The following is a 15,493-nucleotide window of genomic DNA, read 5'->3' as shown; positions in this document are numbered from 1 at the left end:
TGAACAGAATGACAGACTGATTTTATGTAAGGATATAAAGTAATTTATTGTAATACATAAATACAAATAAAATTACACAAAACGAACATAAATTAATAAACTTGAATGAATGCTTAGACAAACACACACACACACACACACACACACATATATACACACAAATACATTTTAGAAATATACACAGAAACACACATACACACATCACAATATATACATAAATACATACATTATAGACAATATACACACATATATAAATATATATAGTTAGATATAAATATATCAGCAAAAAAATGTGTAACCTATTGAAATTTTATTCTAAAAAACAAAAACTACATATTTACAGACTGTGAACAGCATCATACAGGCTGCTGTCACTGGCCTTTGACATCCAAGAGCTGCATAACATTGTGCACAGAATGAGCAGGTCTGTCATGGGGATTTTGAGGAGGCTGATTGCCTTCTCCACCACAGATGACAGGCAGTGGAAGCAGCTTTTCTTCTGGTAGCTGACACAATAGATGGCTGTCACATACAAACTGAACCTCCAGCAAGTGAAGCCCAATGTTATTTCAACAGGAAGCGGTTTCATTCTGTTCAGCTGCAGGTCACCACCATGGTAAGTACCTTGATATCTTTGTTGAGTATCCCGGGTCTGTGTATGATGCCAGGGTGCTGAAGAACTCTGGAGGCCTATCCACCTGCAGGAAAACACATCCTGGGAGATGGTGGGTATCCTTGTGTGAGTGTTCATCTGCCTCATCACAGCAGACAGAGAGCCTGAACACAATCCTGCACAGCTTTGATTCAACACCAATGATGCTCGTGCACAGAACATTGTTGAGAGAGCCTTCAGGATGATGAAGACCAGCTGTGCTCCATCTTCTTCTTCTTCAAGGCCCTGGAAGTGAGTTCTGCCTTTGTGCAGATGTTGATGCATGCTGTGCAGTGCTCCACAACCTCCATCTTCTGAATGAGGACATTACTGATCCAGAAGTTGTGGAGGATCATGACGATGATACACTGGAACCCCAAAACACAGAAGTCAGCACAGAAGAGCATGTGCGGGACAAATGGACCACAGCTGTGTCACAGCAGACGACCATGTGCAGCTCTTCAAGAGCAGATTACCTGTAGGACAGTCGAACAGGTTAAGACTCTGCAAATCAGTTCATGTTCTCATAGTGCTATTGTTTAAGCTTGTGTACGTTGTGAAGGTCATTTTAAGACTGTCAAATCAAGATATACATATATTAGTTATTTAAGAAATATAAATACTATAAAAATCACATAAATATGTATAAATACACATGTAAGTATTTAAATTTAAACATGTGTGTATTTATATATACACAAATATATTACACTCATAACTGGGAATTCATATTACAGTTGAAAATGAAAATTTTACAATTTGAAAATCTAGAAACATACCACATAACATATCATACCAACATATTTACAACAAGTTTAATTTTAAAATATGTATTACTTTATCCCTGGGTTATATTTTTGAATTCCACTTTTTTTCACTCATTTTTGATTCCCAAATTTAAAGTCCCCATCTACAGTTACTGAAATGAAGCTGCTGAAGTTTATTTTCCTGACATTATTATAGAAACGTCTTAAGAACTTCCCTTTTGCTGTTGCTTTAAGCTCTATTATACTACTTTATAAAAATGTTAATGTGGTTTTGTCTGAAGCTTTGTGCTCTTATCCATGTAGAAATGAAAAATAAATAAATAAATACATAAAGAGAATAATTTGTATGGGTATTTCTCTAAAGTGTGGCACCCATTCTCAAGACAACATTCTTCAGATGTAAAAAAAACAACTGGAAACTGCTACAAAATCAGTGCACACAACTGCTTCAAAAGTTATTTGCTATTAAGTACTTTGCAACTGACAAAATAGCAACTGAAAATACCTGGAAATTCATATTATAATATAAAAAAAACTGCATAAATCAGTGATGATCCTAACATAAATACATGTAAAGAGTGTGTGTAGTTAAGATTAATTTTAATTTATATACTTACTGAATTATGCTTTCCAGTGAATAGGGTTTCATCAGTGGATGAGAACAAGATTATGTTCATCAGTCTCTGTAACATCAGAACAGGATTTACACATTACAGATGATTTATGATCAAACTGAGGCACCTATTAACAATAGTTTGCCTAGTAAGTTATCCAACATTTTTTTTAATCAAAATATCAACACTAGTAAAATGTAAATTAACTCGTTTCAATTACTTAAAATTTGTAACTTTATATCATTAAATTACTTAACGAGCCGTCTGTAGAAAGCAGCCTTAACAAGCTGAGGCACAGCCTCTGATCGATAATGATTATTAAACATATTTTTAAACTCAATTTACAAAATAGTCTCATCAGTTTACAATGTGTAAAGCTTTAACAAATCAGTCGTTTACTTGGATTATGTTAAACAAGTACACTTTAACCACAATGAACAGCGTTTATCCATAAGGTACTTACACTTCAAAACAGCGGCGTCACGATCCTCCGATTTTCCGTTATTTTCGAATATGAGTATGACGAGCCCTCTCCCGGTGCCTCATGGGATAGAGAAGTGTCCATCCTATGCATACTACGGAATTCGGCCGGAAGTAGTAGGCCATCCGGGTACATCTCGCCTACTGTTTGTCGAATACTGAGAATTCGGACATACTACTTGCTTCGCATACTGGTTTTCGCCTACTATATAGTATGGAAGTATGCGATTTCGGACGCGGCTCATATGTTTTTCCAATGTGAATCTGTACAGACTTTTTGGCTGGAATTTCAAAACTGACTTCATTTCAAACAGATATCAATACATCCTTTGACTGTGATCTCAGTTAAGGTTGGAGTATTGTTGAAGGAAAAGATCCTAGACTTTTTGATAAATAACTTAATTACTTTGTGCAAATACCAGATTCATAGATGTAAATTTTTTAAAGGTTAAACCTCACTTCAGCGGATGGAAGAATGAACTAAAGATATTTGCAAAGTCTCTTCATTACAGGATTGACATCAACATTGCTCGCGATATAAATCTATAAATCCATAGTGTTTATTAATCCTTTTGTGAGTAATTTCACGTAAGCCCTGTGCGTTTTTATTACACTGCACGTTACAACAGCGTCAGTTCACCATTTTAGCGATGCAGAGATAAAATTACCTGATTTTAAGTTTGAAGTACTCCCGGCGACGCCATCTTGATGTTTTCAAGTGGAGGTGACGTACTTCCGGTTTGAGAGTGGAGCTCCACTCGCCCATGGTCTGCAGCCAGACCCTTCTCAAGGATTGAGGTAGATAGTGGGGGAAATTCAAGTTTAGGGTGGAACGTAGTTAAAACAAAGAAAAGGAAGAAAAGTCGTGATTTAATTTCAGACACGGAAAGTGACAAGGGAAGTAAACAGGCACAAAGAAAAAAGAAGGAGTATAAAGTAATGATAAAGTTTGTTGCAGACTCTGTGAGTAACATCAACCCGTTGAAACTTACAAAAGCAATCAAAGAAAGTGTAGGGGTTGTAGAGAAAATAAAAACCCTGAAGGATGGAAGACTGTTGTTGTTTTGTAAAGATAGTAGGCAACAAAAAGAAACTTTGAGAATTAAATCAATGATCGGACAGAAAATAGACTGCTCAATTCCAGAAGAGAGAAACTGGATTAGAGGTGTAATATCTGGAATTTCTCTGGATGTTTCAGATGAGATGGTTAAAAGTAATGTAAAGGGAGCTGCAGTTAAGGAAGTAAGACGTTTGAAATGTTTCAGAAACAATGAGAAAACGGACAGTCTTTCAGTTATGTTGGTCTTTGATGAGGTCAAAATACCGGAAAGAGTATTTTTGGGATTTGTCAGCTATGGAGTTAGGTTGTACATTCCTCCTCCAATAAGGTGTTTCAAATGCCAAAAATACGGACATGTGGCTGCGGTATGTAGAGGCAAACGAAGATGTGCAAAATGTGGAGGCGATCATGAGTATGGCAAATGTGGACAAGATAAAACCCCAAAATGTTGTAATTGTGGGGGTGAGCACAGTGCAGCGTACGGAGGTTGTGAAGTGAGGAAAGATGCAATTAAGGTTCAAAATGTGAGAATGGAAGAAGGAATATCATATGCTGAAGCACTTAAAAAAGTAAAACAACCCCCCAAAGTAAGCACAGTAGAGGAGGCCCCTGTTAGGATACAGCCACAACCTAGTAAGATGCCAACACCAAGGAAAATAATTGAAGTGATTGAAGACAAAGCTTCATTCATTGCTTTTATGGCTGAAGTGGTGAATTGTTCAGCGCAGACTGAAAGTAGATCTGAAAGGATTAAGATTATCATTAGAGCTGCAGAAAAATATTTGGAAATGAAGAACATATCAGTTGACATGATAAATGAAAGACTCGTGACACAAGCAACAAACAGTCAGACAGCATGTGGGGGCTCATAATGGTTTTTGTAATCTTGCAGTGGAATGCAGGAAGTTTAATTTCAAATGGGCAAGAATTTAAGCATTTTATAGCAAATTGTGATGTATACCCAGATGTTATTTGTATTCAGGAAACGTGGCTTAAACCACAGTTAAATTTTATGATTAGTGGGTATGAGATTATTAGGAAAGACAGGAATAAAGGAAATGGTGGGGGAGTAGCAACTTTTATTAAACAAGGTATAGGGTTTAGGAAAGTTGAAGATAATAATGAGTATGAGGCTGTGGTAGTGGAGGTATGGGAAGGAGTATTAGGGTAATAAATTTTTATAATCCATGTGAAAAGCTAACTAAGGATATGATGGAAAGTATTGGAGGAACTGGGGATTTTAAAATGGTGTGGTGTGGTGATTTCAATGCACACAGTACTTTATGGGGGAGTTCAAACACTGATTATAATGGATTGATCATAGAAGATATGCTGGACTGGGGTGAGTTAGTATGTATTAATGACGGAAGCTACACAAGAGTTAATCTTTCTCAATGCAAATATTCTGTGTTAGATTTGACAATAGTGTCAGAAAATTTAGCTCGAAGATGTGATTGGAAAGTATTGAACGAAAATACTATTGGTAGTGATCATTTTCCTGTTTGCAGTACAATTGGAGTAGACTTAATAAAAACAGGTATGGAAAGAATTCCTAAATGGAATTTTGAATCAGGGGATTGGGAGATGTACCAAGAGATATGTCATAACAAAATGGCCGAAATTAATGATGATGTTGTGGAAGATATCGATGTTTTAAATTCAAAAATCAGTGAGGTTCTTAGGAGCACAGCAGAAGAAGTATTTGGTAGAAAGAAGGCATGTAGCAGGAGGAAAATTGTTCCATGGTGGAATGATGAATGCAATATGGCAATTAAAGAAAGAAATAAAACACTTAAAAAAGTAAGAAGATCTTTTAGCTATGATGACTTTATTGGTTATAAAAAAGCTCAGGCAATAGTGAGGAGGGTTATCAGGACAGCAAAAAGAAATTATTGGAGAGAGTATTGCAATAATATTGGGGGAAACATTCAAATCAACGAGATTTGGAATATGATTAAAAAGATGGGAGGAAAACAAAGAAATAATAGTATTCCAGCTATAATTAATAATGAGGAAGTAATTGTGTCTGATAGCAGGAAGGCAGAGATACTAGCACAAACATTTGTGGAAGTGCATAGTAATAAAAATATATCAAATGACATGATGAAGATAAGGGAACAGAGTGTGAGGAAGAATCCTCATATATTGGAAGTTAAGGAGTCAACTGGAGATTCATTGGACTATGATTTAACTTTGTATGAGTTAAAGAGAGCAATTGCTGGGACAAAACAAACGTCTCCAGGTAGGGATGAGATATGCTATGAAATGATTAAGAATTTATCAGATCCTTCATTAAATGTCATTTTAAAGCTTTATAATAAGGTATGGATTTCAGGAAAGCTTCCAATGGAATGGAAACATGGAGTTATTATCCCAGTAGCAAAACCAGGAAAAGATCTTACGCAACCTATTAATTATAGGCCTATAGCTCTAACCTCAAATATTTGTAAGATTATGGAGCGTATGGTAATGAGCAGGCTGGTTTATGTTCTAGAGAGGAGGGATATATTATCCCCTTTCCAAAGTGGCTTCAGAAAAGGGAGAAACACTATGGATTCTGTGCTGTGTTTGGAAGCTGACATAAGAAAGGCTCAGATTAATAAAGAAGTTTTGGTAGGTGTCTTTCTGGATGTTGAAAAGGCATATGATATGTTGTGGAGGGAGGGACTTTTAATTAAGCTGGATATGATTGGAATAAAAGGAAAAATGTATAATTGGGTTATGAACTTTCTGTTAAATAGAACTATTCAAGTAAGAGTGGGATGTGAGTATTCTCAGATTTATTCAATCGACAATGGAACTCCTCAAGGGAGTGTCAGCAGTCCTATTTTGTTTAATTTAATGATCAATGACATCTTTTCTCAGATAGAACCTGGGATAGGGAAATCCTTATATGCTGATGATGCTGCAATATGGAAAAGAGGTAGGAATGTTAAGTTTGTACAGGAAAAGGTTCAAAATGCTGTCAACTTCATAGAAAACTGGGCTAATAAATGGGGCTTTAGGATATCTATGGCAAAAACACAAGTAATTTGTTTTTCAAAAAAGAAGAAGAATCCTATTATAAATATTAAAATGTATAGAGAAACATTGGAGCAGACACTAGTTGTAAGGTTTTTAGGAGTATGGATGGACTCAAAATTAAATTTCAGAGTACATATACAGAAAATAATAGATAAATGTAAAAAAGTGATAAATATAATGAGATGTCTAGCTGGAGCTGAATGGGGAGCATATCGGAAATCGCTCAAAAATATTTATGTGGCACTAATTGGAGCAACTATAGATTATGGTAGCATGGTGTATAGTTCTGCCTCAAAAACCCAACTTGATAAGATTGAGACAATTCAAAATCAAGCGTTAAGGATATGTTGTGGAGCAATGAGATCATCACCAGTTTCATCACTTAATGTTGAGACGGGAGTAATGCCACTAGGAATGAGAAGGATTAAGTTAAGAATGAGATACTGGGCAAACATAAAAGGTCAATCGGAAAATCATCCAGTTAAGAATGTTTTAAGTGACTGTTGGGAATATAACTATAAAAAATTAACAAGTTTTGGGTGGTTTATTAATGAGGAGGCAAGAGAAATGATTAAGGATGTTAATATTGCCAGCTGTGTGGTTCTGCCAGCAATTCCTCCTTGGTTTTTTCCAATGCCTTTTATTGATATCCAGTTACATAAAGACAAACATAATAAGGAGAATGTCCTGGATAGCGTAAAAATACAAGATTATATAGATCATATGTATTTTGGTGCCATCCAGATATATACGGATGGCTCAAAAGATCCGGATTCTGGTATAACATCTGCAGCAGTATTTATACCTCAATTTAAAGTTAACATTTTGAAAAGAACATCAGATCACATTTCAGTATTTACATCAGAATTAATAGCAATTATATTAGCATTACAGTGGGTCGAAGAAGTTCAACCAATCAGTTCAGTTATATGCACAGATTCTCTATCTGCAATTGAAAGTCTAGCAAGTGGTATATCTACAGCTAGACAGGACTTAATTTATGAAATATTGCAAAGTCTTTTTAGAACCAGACAATTGGGAATCATTATTAATTTTCTTTGGATACCGGCTCATATGGGGGTGGCAGGTAATGAGGAGGTGGATAGATTAGTCAAACAGGCCATAAAATTTCAAGAAGTTGATATCAAGATTGCGCTGAGTAAGACTGAGATTAAAAGTATAATAGCTAAGGAAGTTAGAAAGAAATGGCAGAATGAGTGGGACAGTGGAAATAAGGGTCGACATTTATACAACATACAAGGAACAGTTGGTTTTGAAAGAAGAAACATTGGAAATAGGAGGATGGATGTTATAATTTCAAGAATGCGCATAGGCCATTGTCTACTAAATCAAAGTTTGGTCAGGATTGGGAAACACCAGACTGGGTATTGTGAAAAATGTAGTTCGGAAAATATGGAGACAGTAGAACATGTATTATTAAAATGTGAGGCTTATGCAAGAGAAAGATTTAAATTATTTCAAGCATTAAGAGAAATGGAAATGGAAGATTTTTCTATCAAAGCATTATTAGGTAATGGCCCAAAGCAACTTAAAATATATAAAGAAGTATTTAATTTCTTAAAAGACACTCATTTAAGTAACAGGATTTAGGTCACTACTTCCAATAATAACCAACGTTATCCACACTCCAATCCAGTAGGTAGCGGGAATGCACCATTTAAGTTTGGTTTGCCAACCGACATTAAACTTGAAAAGAAGAAGAAGAAGAGAGCGGCGCGCTCAATTTGAGTGCACAGGACGCATACTACATTGAGAGAGATGGTGGATAAAAAAGAGGGCTTACAAACAAGCAAGAGGTAGGACCCGTGTAAATATCGGAGCAGCTTTCCAGCGGTGGAGAGAAACTCAAGGATTGGGAAGGGCTCGAATCGGACGCCGAGGTTTATTTTTTATAAGTGAGTAACGTTAACGATTTTGCGTTGTTTCACACAACTTATCCATGTTGGCTTTTGTTTGAATATGCTTGTGTGTCATCTTCGCATGTTTCCGCAATCGTTGTTGCCATGGTTGCGTATGCACGTGTGGGGTTAAGATTTCAAAATAGGGGCGATGCACGGTAGCTGAGAGCGCTCAACTTCACAAAACACATTCAAATAGAAAAAGCACCAGCAAAATTAAGAAAACATCTTCATCAGTTTGACAGCACACTTGCTGCAAATATTCAACACAATGAAATACAAAAACAAGCTACAAATGCTCACAACACAAAACAAATACAGAAACGCTCTGCAAATACTCAACACAAAGAAATTACCCCAACAAAAAGAAAATGTAAACAATGTTTTTTTTTTTTTTAGTATTGATTACCATTTGTATGTCCATATTTGTACAAATACCATGGTTAAACTGTTGTTATAGTAGTAAATCCATGGTTAATTTGTCAATGATTAGAGTAACCATTTTTGTTAGCTTTTTTATATAATAAATGTATTTATTAATTAATTAATTTCAATAGTAAAACCACAGGCTATGGTTAGTTTTTGTAAGGTAAGCTGTAACAGTAAGTTAGCCAGCTTACATAACCTTTCACAGTTACAGAAATTGTGTATTTAGTCAGCTTATTTAGGCTAATAATATCCATAAAAAAGCTAAGGAATCGTATGACCAGGTTTGTTAAAATAAACAAAATATATTTTTTCAGAGCAAAGATTTATAAATTATGTGCCAGCTACATTTGTCACTTTACGGTTCCCTTAAATATTTCCGATCTGGTCTGTGTTTTTGCAGCACATTTCTTTGTTTTTATAAAGAAGTATTTGCAGCACGTGTTGTCAAACTGATGAAGATGTTTTCATAATTTACTGGTATTTTTGTCATTTGCAGCATGTTTCTCTCTCGGCCACCGTAGCAGGTCCTGTTGGGGTATGGGTGTGTTTGTTTTGGTGCTAAAGAATCGGGTCTGGGCAGATGCAGGCTGAAGCACAATAATAGTCTAACCATTACTTTACTCAATACTTGGTTGGGGCTTCCAGGTTGATTTGATAGTGGTCTTCAGCTCCTCTGTATTGTTTGTCAGTTGTTACTTATCTTCCTCTTCACAATACCCCATAGATTCTCTGTGAGGTTCAGGTCAGGTGAGTGGGCTGGCCAATCAAGCACAGTAATATCATGGTCAGCAAACCACTTGGAAGTGTTTTTTTCACTGTGGGCGGGTTCTAACGTCCTGCTGGAAGAGGAAATCAGCATCTCCATAAAGCTTGTCAGCAGATGGAAGATGGAAGTGCTCCCAAAATCTCCAGGTAGATGGCTGCATTGACTCTGGACTTGATAAAACACAATGGAGCAACACCAGCAAACATCACAGCACCCAAATCATCTCTGACTTCAGAAACTTCACACTGGACTTTGGATTCTGTGTCTCTCCATTCATCCTCCAGACTCCAGACCTTGATTTCCAAATGAAATGCTAAATTTACTTTCATCTGAAAAGAGGACTGTGGACCACTGAGCAACAGTCCAGTTCTTTTTCTCCTTACCCAAAGTGAGATGCTTCAGACGTTATTCTCTGGTTCAGGAGTGGCTTGGTTCTAGGAATGTGACGGCTGTAGCTCTTTTCCTAAAGACGTCTTGAGTGTGGTGACTCTTGATGCGCTGACTCCAGCTTCAGTGCACTCCTTGTGACACTCCCAAGTTCAGCTTTTCATGATAATCTTCCCAAGGCTGTGGTCATCCCTGTTGCTTGTGCACCTTTTCCTACCACACCTTTTACTTCCAGTCAACTTTCTATGAATATATTTTGATACAGCAATCTGTGAACAGCAGCCCTTAAAGCAATGACCTTCTGAGGCTGAACGTCTTCTGGACAACTTTCAAGTCAGTAGTCTTTCCCATAATTGTGGTTGCATGTTCTAAACTAGCCCATGAGGTACACTGTATTTATACTCAAAATTTACCAAACTAATCAACCTCAAAACAGAATATTAAAATTTTTGAGATACTGAATTTGTTATTTTCTTAAGATGTAAGTCGTAACCATGAGATATTAAAACAAAATATTTTTGAAATATTTCAGATTGTGTGCAATTAATCTAGAATATAAGAAAGTTTGCTTTTTTGAATTGTTACAAAAAATAAAGACCTCGTCTATGACTGAGCTGATGGTTTTTATTGGACTGAAAAAATTTGACTGCTGGAGAGCTTGGTCCCCCCCAGTAAAAAAATCCCATCTGCGCCCCTGCGGCTGAAGTAAGTAGGATAAATAAAAAAATAAAATCTGTGTTGGCACGGGTTTCAAACACCCGCTAAAAGGCGACGCGCCGCGAGACGACACTCACGAACCACCGAGCCACCGATCTTCACATAAGCAGCTCCAGATCTCTGGATTCAACGAACGACTCTTGGCGTCACATCGTGAAACGGGCTGAATCCAGGAACTGTGACCGTGTTAACTTGTGACCTCTGTTTGCAAGCCAAAATCCAATTTTACTGTTGTTATAAGTTAACAATTCCAGCCAAAGCGCTTCTAATGCTGCTAAATTATTTGATACGATCTGAAAAATTAGTCATCGTCAAAAATTACGAATCCCATTAATGTAAACATGCATAACAACAGCCCAACGCTTAAGTAGCTTAGTTCCATTGGTTCATTGGCAAAACACATTCTTACAGTGGCAGGCTGCCCACATACACTTCTTGTTTTACAACATAAAATATATATATATATATATCACCTGTCATCTATCCAAGACAACATTTAAAGTGTTACTAAATGGCAACAACTTTTAAAGAGTGTCAAAAACACTAGTAAAAATCAGGATTTCGAAATGGATCCATATTTGATGGGACATTGTTCCCATGCAACCTCTCAGCCACAATGTCAAAATATGTAAATGACAAATTTCCAAAATCTTTCAATCAATGCTCCACAAGTTATTTTTCACCATCACAATCCCTTTTATTGTAAGATACAATGGATTTACAGGTACAAGGAATTTATCTTGGTGTACTAGACATTTGTCAAAAATACAAAGAAAACAAAATGAATCAAAGAAATGTTAATTCTCAAATCAATCATGCTACAAAAGACGGTGTACACAGAAGTGGTTCATTTCACTGGTTCATAATCACTAAGCTCATTGGTTTGACGATGCCATCACTAACTCAATGAACTGACTTTAGTTTTGGTACTCCATGAAGAGTCAGTAGTACAGTTGTATTATAATATAATGGAGAAGGGTCTGGCTGCAGACGTGCACTCTCAGACACTTGTGCTTTGTTTTTTATTGGATATTTTATTCTACTTGTTGGTTAATTATTTTTTTAATCTCTCAACATTTGTTTTTCTCTTGTGTAGATATGGTTTACTGGAAGTCTGTCAGTCCAGATGTGAAGAAGAAATACAGAGTGGAGCTGGAGCTCAGCAGATGTGTAATGCTGTAGATACTGTGGTCTTCACAGCTTTCTATTCAGACAAAGAAAACAGAAGTTTGCTGGATTCTGTTCTATGGACTGCTACTACAGAATGAATGAATGAATGAATGAATGAGTGGTTTATCTATCTATTTTTATCTATCTATCTTTTTACTTGAATTGGTGACTGAAACTGAAAGCTAAATAAATGTTTAGTGGATAAAGCTGTGTCTGTTTGCTTAATTGGTTAATGTCACTTAAAAAAGGTTACTAAACTCTTCTGACAAATTTTTAAATTTATTAGTTTTTAATTTTTACAAATTTTTCTTTATCAGGCAAAACCTGGTTTTCTAGTGTAACACTTTACAATAAAGGTTCATTTGGTGACTGATGTATTAACTAAAATTAACTATGAGCAATACATTTGATACGGTATTTATTAAAAAGGGACACTGAGTAGGAATTACTCCCATCTAGTGGTGAAATTGTATTTTGCATTCAAACTAATTTTGCTCTCCAGCGCCTCGCTTTTTCAAATGCGCATTGCATCTACGGTAGGCGATATGTACCAAAAAGCTTTGACAGGATCTATTCTAATAGCACTTCGTCGAGTTTTCCTTCAGGTGAACAGGTGTGTTATTTCAAACAAACTGCAACATGACAACTAACAAACGAATGTTACAGTATGAATTACTGACTGTGGAAAACATGAAATATTGTAATTAGTAGTTATGTCTAATTTATTCGTTTTTTTTAATTATATGCATTGTTAGATATAAAAAAAATATTATAATATAGACTGTAACACTGACCTACCTGTCGAGAAGAAAACTGGCCACTTCAGCGTCTCTTTTGAAATCTTTATCAAGCATTAGCTCTTTCCACCTAGAAAAAGCTTCCCTGACATTAACTCTTGTTCTCTGTAATCTACGGTCACGTTTCCTTTTACGTTCTATTTTTGACTGTTTTGACCTATTTTGACTATTTTCGATGTTTTCTTCTCCTGTGGCGCGGCATATGTATGGTCCATAATAAGAATGCAATCCAGACTTTTAAACTTGCCGGTGCAGTTTCAAGCGCCTCTCACTGCTCTGCATCTGCGTTTCTGGCTCTGACCGAAAACGCGCTGTGGAAACGCGTTGGCTTAGTACTTTTTGTCCCTCTCTGCTATTATAGTTTTGCAAGATGGCGGAACTACATGGAAGCCTCCGTCAACCTACCCGTCCCATGTATATAAAGATAATAAATTCTTCATTTACAAGGATTAGTTTAAACATTGGCATAGGTATTTGTACACCATTGAAGGCATATTTATGAATAAAAATATTGATTTTAGATAATAAAATACCTAAAAAGTTACTTACTGTCCCTTTAAACTTTGTTAGTTAATAAACATACCTCTGTACGTTTTTTGTTCTTGTTAGTTCACTAATGTTTACAAATACTACTGATTTTAAATTAACTTTAATTTAAGAGCAGCAAGTACGACTAACCTTGTTTAGAGACGTTTGTATTCTCAAAAATAATTGTAATCTGTTTTTGATTATCGATAAACTAAGACCTAAAAGTGCGGTGGTGATTACGTCAGTAAGCCCTTTTGAAGGTACTTTCGAAAGTAATTTAAAATAATATTATTTACATCATTAACGCAGTTTTTACATTGGATGAATTTCAATTGGTTAAATTATGTGTTTAATTTATCGCTTTCTATTAATCTATAGGCCAATAGCGATTAAGAGTATGGCTCGCCTTTAGGCGGAACAGCCAGTTTTCGCTAAACCTTTTGCCACGCCCCCTACCTTTCTTTCCACCAATGAGAAACCTTTTGAAACGCCCATCTTTTGCCACGCCCATTGCTCCAGGCTGCAGTTACCCCATACTTGGGCTGGGTGTACTGCTCGAGGAAACTGAATTCACCGGAAGTGTAGTCTGTGGGATCCACAGGAGAAGCTTGTTTGCCATCCGCCATTAAAAGTCAAAGAAGGAGAGAAGAAAACAAGAAGAAGACGAAGCAGAATGTGATGTTTTATCTCCGATCGTAACAGAAGAGGTAACAATGCTGACGCATAGATATTTTTCGTTTTCACTAGAGTTAATAAACATATGTCTTTAACGTTCAATCTGTCGCGGCGGGAAGCACGAGTTGTTTACAGCATTACTAAACCACTAACTGTGATCTTTCTTACTAAATAGTGGTTGTACATACAATTCAGCTAAAAACATACAGATACGAATGGTTTGTTTACCATATGTAAAGGGATACCTTACAATGCTGTTTCTGCTAGTCGAAAGTAATTTAAGGTCGAAAAAAAGACCGTACAAACCGAAAGTAAAAGTGTTTAGGAGTGGGCCTCAGTGGGACATTCTAAGTAGATCCTCCCATGACGCGAATTCGCATCTGAAGTTAATTTCACACTCAAATGAAGGGAATAAACTCAAAATGTCCAAGCGTCCACCTACGCGCGAATAGACCAGGGAAACCCAATTTTTTGTCAAACCTTAACGTTACATTATAAGGAAACAGCTTAACGTGGTTTAACATAATGTTTTTAACGAATTTCTGACAGATTTTACTTAGAATAAATACTTTCTGCTGTCAAAAGAACGAGCTCTTCTTCAAAATCTACCCTGGATCACAGTCAGAAGTTATTACAAACACTCATTGGTGATTGATAGTGACCGTCAAGTCAAAGTATTGTAGGCTATTAATTGTCACGTGGAACTTGAAGCTAATTGTAGCTACATTTTCTCTCTAAGTATTTTATATATATATATATATATATACAACATTTTTTAATTATAGTAGTATAATTTAAATCGGGATCAGGCAGATGCTGGTGGGCAAGCCATGTAATGCCAGAGTAAATTAATGCCCCAACTTACACATCTGTGTTCAGATCATCTTTTCTCCTGACAAAATCAGTGTTATGGCAATACATCCATCCCCTGAATGTAAACTTTCCATATTCCAAGCTTTCCTGATGCACTGGTTACTTTATGTGTTTGTGCAAATTATGAAAATAAATCTAGAATTTACTGGATTGTTGGGTTTCAAATCAGTAGGGGTTGAGGCATCAAGCGTAACTAAGTAACAAGCTGTTTTATGGATGACAACTGTATTGTTATTACTGATCTCTTTATAGTAATTAGTTACCCCTCTAGTTACTGCAAAAAGTAATATTATTACTGCAACTAGTTACTGGCTAGCACTGCCAATAGTGGAAACAGCCTACTTCTGCATTGAATAAATATACGGTTATAGTTTTCCAAAATGTTATAGTCCAGATAGTTGTCTGTTTTTTTTTTTTTATTAATTAATTTCCTTTTTTTTGTCCAGAACATAACCAGTTTGTGTTGAAGGTATGTTTTAAACGTTAATATTAATAACATTTTGCAGTTCACATTGAGTTTTACATTTTTACACATATTAAACAAATGTCTTTAACATTACATTGACAGGATTTCCAGAATATATATATCTGCCACTCTTATTAGTTTCATTTTTGTATCTCATGTATTAATTGCT

At 36.0% G+C, this 15,493-nt stretch overlaps 2 protein-coding genes and 1 long non-coding RNA gene across 4 annotated transcripts in view; 2 read left to right on the top strand and 1 right to left on the bottom strand.

Annotated features, from left to right (window-relative positions):
• LOC128029013 (uncharacterized) overlaps nt 1–15,493 on the top strand; it is a 385,593-nt gene that overhangs the window by 298,526 nt on the left and 71,574 nt on the right. The window lies entirely within an intron of this gene.
• The window catches only part of LOC128029018 (uncharacterized), a 247,494-nt gene that overhangs the window by 162,295 nt on the left and 69,706 nt on the right, over nt 1–15,493 (bottom strand). The gene's annotated exons all lie outside the window — the stretch shown is intronic.
• The window catches only part of LOC128029014 (uncharacterized), a 28,237-nt gene continuing 26,606 nt past the window's right edge, over nt 13,863–15,493 (top strand). The window contains exon 1 of the mRNA XM_052616459.1: nt 13,863–14,017. The gene's annotated coding sequence lies outside the window, so the exon portion shown is untranslated. The remainder of the gene's footprint in view (nt 14,018–15,493) is intronic.

The sequence above is a fragment of the Carassius gibelio genome, chromosome A15, assembly GCF_023724105.1.
Source record: "Carassius gibelio isolate Cgi1373 ecotype wild population from Czech Republic chromosome A15, carGib1.2-hapl.c, whole genome shotgun sequence".
Lineage (NCBI taxonomy): Eukaryota > Metazoa > Chordata > Actinopteri > Cypriniformes > Cyprinidae > Carassius > Carassius gibelio.
This window is presented reverse-complemented; position numbering and strand designations above follow the sequence as displayed.